The 8804-nt window shown below is 44.5% G+C and overlaps 1 non-coding gene across 1 annotated transcript; it reads left to right on the plus strand.

Moving 5' to 3' along the window:
* Window positions 1–6534: 6534 nt before the first annotated feature.
* Window positions 6535–6609, plus strand: Trnas-cga (transfer RNA serine (anticodon CGA)). The gene has a single exon. It is a non-coding gene; the product is annotated as a tRNA-Ser (tRNA).
* The last annotated feature ends 2195 nt before the right edge of the window (window positions 6610–8804 follow it).

Here is an 8804-nt window from a genome sequence, read left to right on the forward strand (position 1 = left end):
CTCATAAATAACTACGTTAGCATACGTAATGATCGTTTCATCGCACAGAGACGATAGTAAACAAAGGCGGTATTGCTACCCCCCCTCCCCACCCCCCTCACTTACCCTCTACAAACAGTTTTTAAACCAGCTTTGTCATTCAGAGAGAAAGTCATAGCATCAAATACAGTTGAACATTCGCTGGGTATTCCACTTTACATTTACATTTCGTTGTTTTAACAAATCTAAAATATTGGCGCTTTCTTTCCGCACTGACGAATAGGCTTGTTATCTCGTCACACATTGAACAACATATTTTTGTAACCTGAGCACAGCAGTGATGTATTCCTTTCAGAAAACTAAACGTGTATGCTTCAAAAGGAAAGTTGCTAGTGAGAAAATTGCTGTAGTGCAATTATTTAGTAGACAGGAAAACACACTGCAGGTGGAATTGATTTAATAATGGTATCCTTCTGTGGTTTTTGGACAGAATTAAATGGGGCACTACCCTGAAGCTCACATCACTATCATTAGAAATATGCATCACAGAGATAATAAACAGTCGATCACTTCTGTGTTGCCAATCGAAATCCATACATACAGTATGAGATCAAAAGTATCCAGACATCCCGAAAAACCTAAGTTTTTCTTATTAGGTGCATTTTTCTCTCCACCTACTGCCAGGTACTGCATATCAGCGACCTCAGTAGTCATCAGACATCGTGAGAGAGTAGAATGGGCCGCTCCGCGGAACTCACGGACATCGAACGTGGCCAGGTGATTCGGTGCCACTTGTGCCATACCTCTGTACGCGAGATTTCCACACTCCTAAACACACCTAGGCCCACTATTTCCGATGCGATAGTGAAGTGTAAAAGTCAAGGGACACGTACAGCACAAATCCGTAAAGGCCGATCTGGTCAGTGGACTGACAGAGGCAGACAGTTGAAGAGGGTCGTAATGTGTAATAGGCAGACATCTATCCAGACCATCACACAGGAATTCCAAACTACAAGTGCTATGACTGTTAGGCGGTAGGGGAGAAAACTCGGATGTCATGGTCGAGCGGCAGCTCGTATGCCGCACATCACGCCGGTGAATGCCAAACGACGCCTCGCTTGGTGTAAGGAGCGTAAATATTGGACAATTGAACAGTGCAAAAACGTTGTGTGGAGTGACGAACCACGGTATGGTGATCCGATGGCAGGGTGTGAGTATGGCGAATGCCCGGTGAACGCCATCAGCCAGCGTGTATAGTGCCAATAGTAAAAATCGGAGGCTGTGGTGTTACGGTGAAGTCGTGTTTTTCATGGAGGGGGCTTGCATCCCTTCTTGTTTTGCGTGGTACTATCACAGCACAGGCCTACACTGATGTTTGAAGCGCCTTCTTGCTTCCCACTGTTGAAGAGCAATTCGGGGATGGCGATTGCATCTTTCAACACGATCGAGCACCTGTTCATAATGCACGGCCTGTGGCTGGTTGGTTAAACGACAATAACATCCCTGTAATGGCCTGGCCTGCACAGAGTCCTGACCTGAATGCTACAGAATACCTTTGGGATGTTTTGGAATGACTTGTAACTAACTTTACATATAATTTCAAACCTTTAAGAAACTTTTCCCCCTCTGACAACCCCCACAAAATGAGGAAAGGAAAGTAATTTATCGCTTAGTACAAAACTGGTACACGTAGCATGACGTTTTAATTTATAAGTTCTTCACTACTAATTGTACTCTTGAGAAATGTTGGAGGTAGTATTCACATATACACTACGTGATCAAAAGGATCCGGACACCTGGCAGAAAAAACTTACAAGTTCGTTGCGACCTCCATCGGTAATGTTGGAATTCAGTATGATGTTTGCGCACCCTTAGCCTTGATGACAGCTTTCTCTCTCGCAGGCATACGTTCAATCAGATGCAGGAAGGTTTCTCGGGGAATGACAGCACATTCTTTAATGAGCGCTGCGATGAAGAGAGGTATTGATGTCCGTCGGTAAGGCCTGGCACGAAGTCGAAGTTCCAAAACATCACGAAGGTGTTCTACGGGATTCAGGTCAGGACTCTGTGCAGGCCAGTCCATTACAGGGTTGCTATTGTCGTGTAACCGCCATAGGCCGTGCATAACGAACATGTGCTCGATAGTACTGAAAGATGCAATCACCATCCCCGAATTGCTCTTCAGCAGTATGAAGCTTCAAGGTGCTTAAAACAACAAAGTAGGCCTGTGCTGTGATAGTGCCACGCAAAACAACAAGGGGTGCAAGCCCCCTGTGTGAGAAACACGACCACACCATACACGACCGCCTCCGAATTTTGCTGTTGTCACTACACACTCTGGTAAATGACCATTCACCGGGCATTCGCCATACCCACACCCTGCCATCGGATTGGCATACCGTGATTCGTCACTCCACACAACGTTTTTCCACTGTTCAATCGTCCAATGTTTACGCTCCTTACACCAAGCGAGGCACCGTTTGGCATTTACCGGCCCGATGTGTGGCTTGTGAGCAGCCGCTCCACCATGGCAACCAAGTTTTCTCACCTCCCACCTAACTGTCATAGTACTTGTAGTGGACCATGATGCAGTTTGGAATTCCTGTGTGTTGGTCTGGATAGATGTCTGCCTATTACACATTACGACCCTCTTCAACTGTCGGCGGTCTCTGTCAGTCAACATACGAGGTCGGCCTGTACGGTTTTGTGATGTACGTGCCCCTTCACGTTTCCTCTTCACTATCGCATCGGAAAATGGACCTATAGGTGTTTAGGAGTGTGGAAAGCTCGCGTACAGATGTATAACGCAAGTTGCACCGAATCACCTGACAACGATCGAAGCCCTAGAGTTCCGTGGAGCCCACCATTCTGCTCTCTCACAATTTCTAATGACTACTGAGGTATCTGATATGGAGTACCAGGCCTTAGGTGGCAGCACAATGTCCCTAATATGAAAAACGTATGTTTTTCGTGGTGTCCGGATACTTTTGATCACATAGAGTACAACTGAATGTACCAGCAAAGTTGTGTCACCGTACGACATATAGTTCAGAAGAAATGACTTCATAAACATCGAGAAGTGTGAAAAACTGCTGCATCGTGGTTTATTTTTTAGTTTATTGCTTCTTTTCTATTAGTTCTGCTCAAAACGCATTTCATAGAGAGTATCCTTGTGTATCACCGAATGTATCTACAAAAATATATTATGGTTCGACATAAAGTTGTTGAGATATGACGTCAAATACTTCGATGCATGAAAAATTGTGGCACCATGTATGACGTTTTAATTTAGAACTTATTTTCTATTAACTCCATTCACAACGTTTTCGCAGGACAGTATCCACATTTGCTGCTGAATGTACCTAGAAAAATAAATCATTGTACAGTATATAGTTCAAGAGATACGACGTTATTAACATGAAGCTGCGTGAAAATAAAACTGCAGCGCGTAATTCGCTAGAGATAAAGGTGAAATGTGTGAACAAATACGTGTGAAATATGTTAAATGTATTTGAGATATATTACACATGTGCGCACGCAGGCAATTCCACGAGTAAAAAGTTCATCCTAAGCCCATGGACCAATTTCATTCATATTTCGTATATGTAGTAGTTACGATCTGAAATTAAATATTGTGGTGGTAAGAACCACCAGTGTCCTATTGCTGTGGGGGTGATAAAGTGGAGAGAGAAGGGTGTGGAGGAAATGGACAGACGGCTAGGGGAAGGAGGAGATGGACAGAGAGATTGAGTAGTAGAAGAGTGGAATACACTACTGGCCATTAAAATTGCTACACCAAGAAGATGACGTGCTACAAACGCGAAATTTAACCGACAGGAAGAAGATGATGTGATATGCAAATGATTAGCTTTCAGAGCATTCACATAAGGTTGGCGCCGGTGGCGACACCTACAACGTGCTGACATGAGGGCCGGCCAGGGTGGCCGAGCGGTTCTAGGCGCTACAGTCTGGAACCGCGCGACCGCTACGGTCGCAGGTTCAAATCCTGCCTCGGGCATGGATGTGTGTGATGTCCTTAGGTTAGTTAGGTTTAAGTAGTTCTAAGCTCTAGGGGAATGATGACATCAGAAGTTAAGTCCCATAGTGCTCAGAGCCATTTGAAACATTTTTTGCTGACACGAGGAAAGTTTCCAACCGATTTCCCATACATAAACAACTGTTGCCTGCTGAAACGTTGTGATGCCTCGTGTAAGGAGGAGAAATGCGTACCATCACGTTTCCGACTTTGATAAAGGTCGGATTGTAGCCTATCGCGACTACGGTATATCGTATTGCGACACTGCTGCTCGCGTTAGTCGAGATCCAATGACTGTTAGCAGAATATGTAATCGGTGGGTTCAGGAGGGTAATACGGAACGCTGTGCTGGATCCCAACGGCCTCGTATCACTATCAGTCCAGATGACAGGCATCTTATCCTCATGGCTGTAACGGATCGTGCAGCCATGTCTCGATCCCTGAGTCAACAGATGGGGACATTTTCAAGACAACAACCATCTGCACGAACAGTTAGACGACGTTTGCAGCAGCATGGACTGTCAGCTTGGAGACCATGGATGTGGTTACCCTTGACGCTGCATCACAGACAGGAGCGCCTGCGATGGTGTACTCAACGACGAACCAGCGTGCACGAATGGCAAAACGTCATTTTTTCGGATGAATCCAGGCTCTGTTTACAGCATCATGACGGTCGCATCCGTGTTTGGCGACATCGCGGTGAACGCTATTGGAAGCGTGTATTTGTCATCCCTATACTGGCGTATCACTCGGTGTGATGGTATGGGGTGCCATTGTTTACACGGCTCGGTCACCTCTTGTTCGCATTGACGACACTTCGAACAGTGGACGTAACATTTCAGATGTGTTATGACCTGTGGCTCTACCCTTCATTCGATCCCTGCAAAACCCTACATTTCAGCAGGATAATGCACAACCGCATGTTGCAGGTTGTGTACGGGCATTTCTGCATACAGAAAATGTTCGACTGCTGCACTGGCCAGCACATTCTCCAAATCTCTCACCAATTGAAAACGTTTGGTCAGTGGTGGCCGAGCAACTGGCTTGTCACAATATATCAGTCAGTACTCTTGATGAACTGTAGTATCGTGTTCAAGCTGCATGGGCAGCTGTACCTGTACACGCCATCCAAGCTCTGTTTGACTCAATGCCCAGGCGTATCAAGGCCGTTATTACGGCCAGAGGTGGTTGTTCTGGGTACTGATTTCTCAGGATCTATGCACCCAAATTGCGTGAATGGCTCTGAGCACTATGGGACTTAACAGCTGTGGTCATCAGTCCCCTAGAACTTAGAACTACTTAAACCTAACTAACCTATGGGCATCACACACGTCCATGCCCGAGGCAGGATTCGAACCTGCGACCGTAGCAGTCGCGCGGTTCCGGACTGCGCGCCTAGAACCGCGAGACCACCGCGGCCGGAATTTCGTGAAACTGTAATCACATGTCAGTTCTAGTATAATATATTTGTCCAATGAATACCCGTTTATCATCTGCAGTTTTTATTGGTGTGGCAATTTTAATAGCCAGTAGTGTAAATACATACACGTGCAATGCCAGGTACTCAGATAGTTCTCGAATAACATGCAGCGGTACGCGAAATACGTACACCAGTTTGGTTGTGAGGTATAATGAAATGCGTGTACAGTGTGTTAGACATAAAATAACTGTCTTGGTGGAGACTGGCTTGCTGGAGAACCCGTTGACAGTACTAAAAACGGCTTGGAAAATCATTACCCTATAACTCTTTACGCAGTGAATCATGTGAAGGATTTGTCAAGATCGATAGAACACTTCATTGTCACGCAACTGACTCTCTTTGTGCTAGTGCAGTAGTTGAAAGAACTGATGCTTCTATTTCAACATCAAGGAAAATCTACCAACCTCACGAAGCCTTTACACAGTATTGACACAGGTGGGACACGTTTGATAGTATCCAGCCACACAACATTCTTAAGCTGCTATGCTGCTGATAGTGCATTTTGGTGACATTCAACGTAAACTAAAAACACATAAATCACTTCTTCACTGTCAAATAACATTGTACCCTTAAAATGATTTGTAAGTCAATAATCATCCGACTATGAAACTTTCCTGGCAGATTAAAACTGTGTGCCCTACCGAGATTCGAACTCGGGCCCTTTGCCTTTCGCGAGCAAGTGCTCTACCAACTGAGGTACTGGTAGAAGTAAAGCTGTGAGTAGCGGGCGTGAGTCGTGCTTCGGTAGCCCAGTTGGTAGAGCACTTGCCCGCAAAAGGCAAAGGTCCCGAGTTCGAATCTCGGTTGGGCACACAGTTTTACTCTGCCAGGAAAGTTTCATATCAGCGCACACTCCGCTGCAGAGTGAAAATCTCATTCTGGAAACATCCCCCAGGCTGTGGCTAAGCCATGTCTCCGCAATATCCTTTCTTTCGGGGGTGCTAGTTCTGCCAGGTTCGCAGGAGAGCTTCTGTAAAGTTTGGAAGGTAGGAGACGAGGTACTGGCAGAAGTACAGCTGTGAGTACCGGGCGTGAGTCGTGCTTCGGTAGCTCAGTTGGTAGAGCACTTGCCCGCGAAAGGCAAAGGTCCCGAGTTCGAATCTCGGTCGGGCACACAGCTTTAATTTGCCAGGAAAGTTTCATATCAGCGCACACTCCGCTGTAGAGTGAAAATCTCATTCTGGAATCATCCGACTATATATATATATATATATATTTTTTTTTAGAGGAAACATAGTAAATTGGCTATACACATATACAGATGATGAAACAGCTATTATTTCACCAACGAAAGTTTTCATTGACAGGTTCATCTAACCGTGTGACGCACTTTTTCACCCGTTCAAGAGCAGTAGACGAATAGGAAATTAGAAACGACCTTAACATTAAAATTTTGAGACAAAACTGTAACGTCGCTGAATTTTTGTTATAGAAAACTGCTAGTACCTATGTGAGAACTGTACCTCGAAATGTGTTGGAATTGTCTAGCTGTTTTCACCAAATCATTTTAGGACTATAGAGTGTAATGTTTTAACTCTTACATCTTAAGTCTTTTGATACATTAAAGATACTTACGATTCTTTTTCGCAGTGATGAATAGTCACATAGGGCAATCAGAATACGAATAATGAGCGAAGTTTTATTGTGACATTAATATCCGCGATATCGACACAGTAACTTAATTTTACTATAAAACGTCGTGTGGTGAATGATATAACAGGACTGCACAAAACAATAATCCGTGTCAGCTATGGCTGACTATGGATCGCATGTAACATAAATAACTATCCAGGGAATACGTAGACCCATCATCACAGATTCAATTATCTCTGCTCCAGTGTTCAAACTTCACAGAAGCTCTCCGACGTATCACACGTCACTAGCCTGCTTCAAGTTTGTAATCTTCCCTTAGAATCCCGACAGTGTCCAAAGAAGCACAGAAGTTATCTTCGATAGAAATTTCTGGGCAGTCTTTGGACCATACATCTCACACCACACAGTACCTTCTATAGCTTACTCTGAGACCCACGAGGTGGGTTCTCCTCACTTAAAAGCACTCCGTGGCTCGTCGTGTGTTGTCTCTTAGCTACCTTGAATGGACACGGTGGTGCAATCACCTATTCACATATCAATCGTGGTTTAGCCTGGATGCTGAGTGTTGTTTTTTGGGACATGTTACAACCCTGGCAATATTAAGGAATCAATATCGCGGCGCAGTGTTAGGTGGAAACATGCTAGGAGAACATCCACCATAAAATGTGTCGCCTAGCGGTATTGTGATGACGATAGTATGTAGAGATGACATCATCTATCACCGTGTGTGCCTTTTTCGTGGGTGAAAAAGGAGGGGAGTTTCGTAAAGTGTGAAAATACTCGGCCACACAGAGACAGTTTGGCGCAAGGGTATGGGCAATATCACGATATCACACTTTTACAGGGACCAACTCATTCCCCAGTGTCACATCGAATTAAAAAGCGATGGAGTGCTCTAGGCTAATGTATTTCAGCAGTAATACCGCGACCACAGACCGGTCGAACGAACAGAGGATACGATCGCACTAAGTTAGGCATATTTGCCTATTCTAGACAAACGAACACAATGCAAGAATAGCAGCTAAATATCCTTAAAATGAATGTTTGATTAGGAATGACATAAACTGCATTCTATGGAATCTTTATCTTTGCAGAGAAAACAATTAAATAGACACGTATCTCGATATGTTGAAAGCCTTTCTGGAGACACAATCGGTACAACATAGCTTTAGGGACTCAGGGGCACCACCGCATTTCGTCTTAGTTGTCCATGATTATCTGGATGCTGCATTTCTCTGTAGAAGGATTGAACGTGGTGCCGAAGGCATTGAGGCTCTCACTCTTCGGACCTACCCCTCTTAGATTCTTTTTGTGGCAGTTTATCAAGGCTAAAGTGTACCGACTGAAAGTTAACAGCATACGACAACTAAAACAACGAATTAGAGATTGATCAAATCTCTGCAGCTACACTGACCAGAGTGTTTCCCTCTGTAAAATATCTCTGGTAGCTACGCCAAGACGTGGAGGACAATCACATCGCGATGATCTGATCTGTGGCTCTATTTTTATTCATGTTGTATTACATATCTCAATCTGTGTATGACTGTGTCAAGTGTCAGAATATTGACACGGGACCTTTTAGTGCGCACATTCCACGTCTGTTTTTTCGCGGATTTTCTACACCTTTACTTATGAAAACGAGAGCATTGCTTAGTACTAACACGTCTTGCACTGAATTTTGTGCAATGCTTTCGACTGATGGTGAATTTGTGTACC

This window comes from Schistocerca serialis, chromosome 3 (assembly GCF_023864345.2).
Source record: "Schistocerca serialis cubense isolate TAMUIC-IGC-003099 chromosome 3, iqSchSeri2.2, whole genome shotgun sequence".
Lineage (NCBI taxonomy): Eukaryota > Metazoa > Arthropoda > Insecta > Orthoptera > Acrididae > Schistocerca > Schistocerca serialis.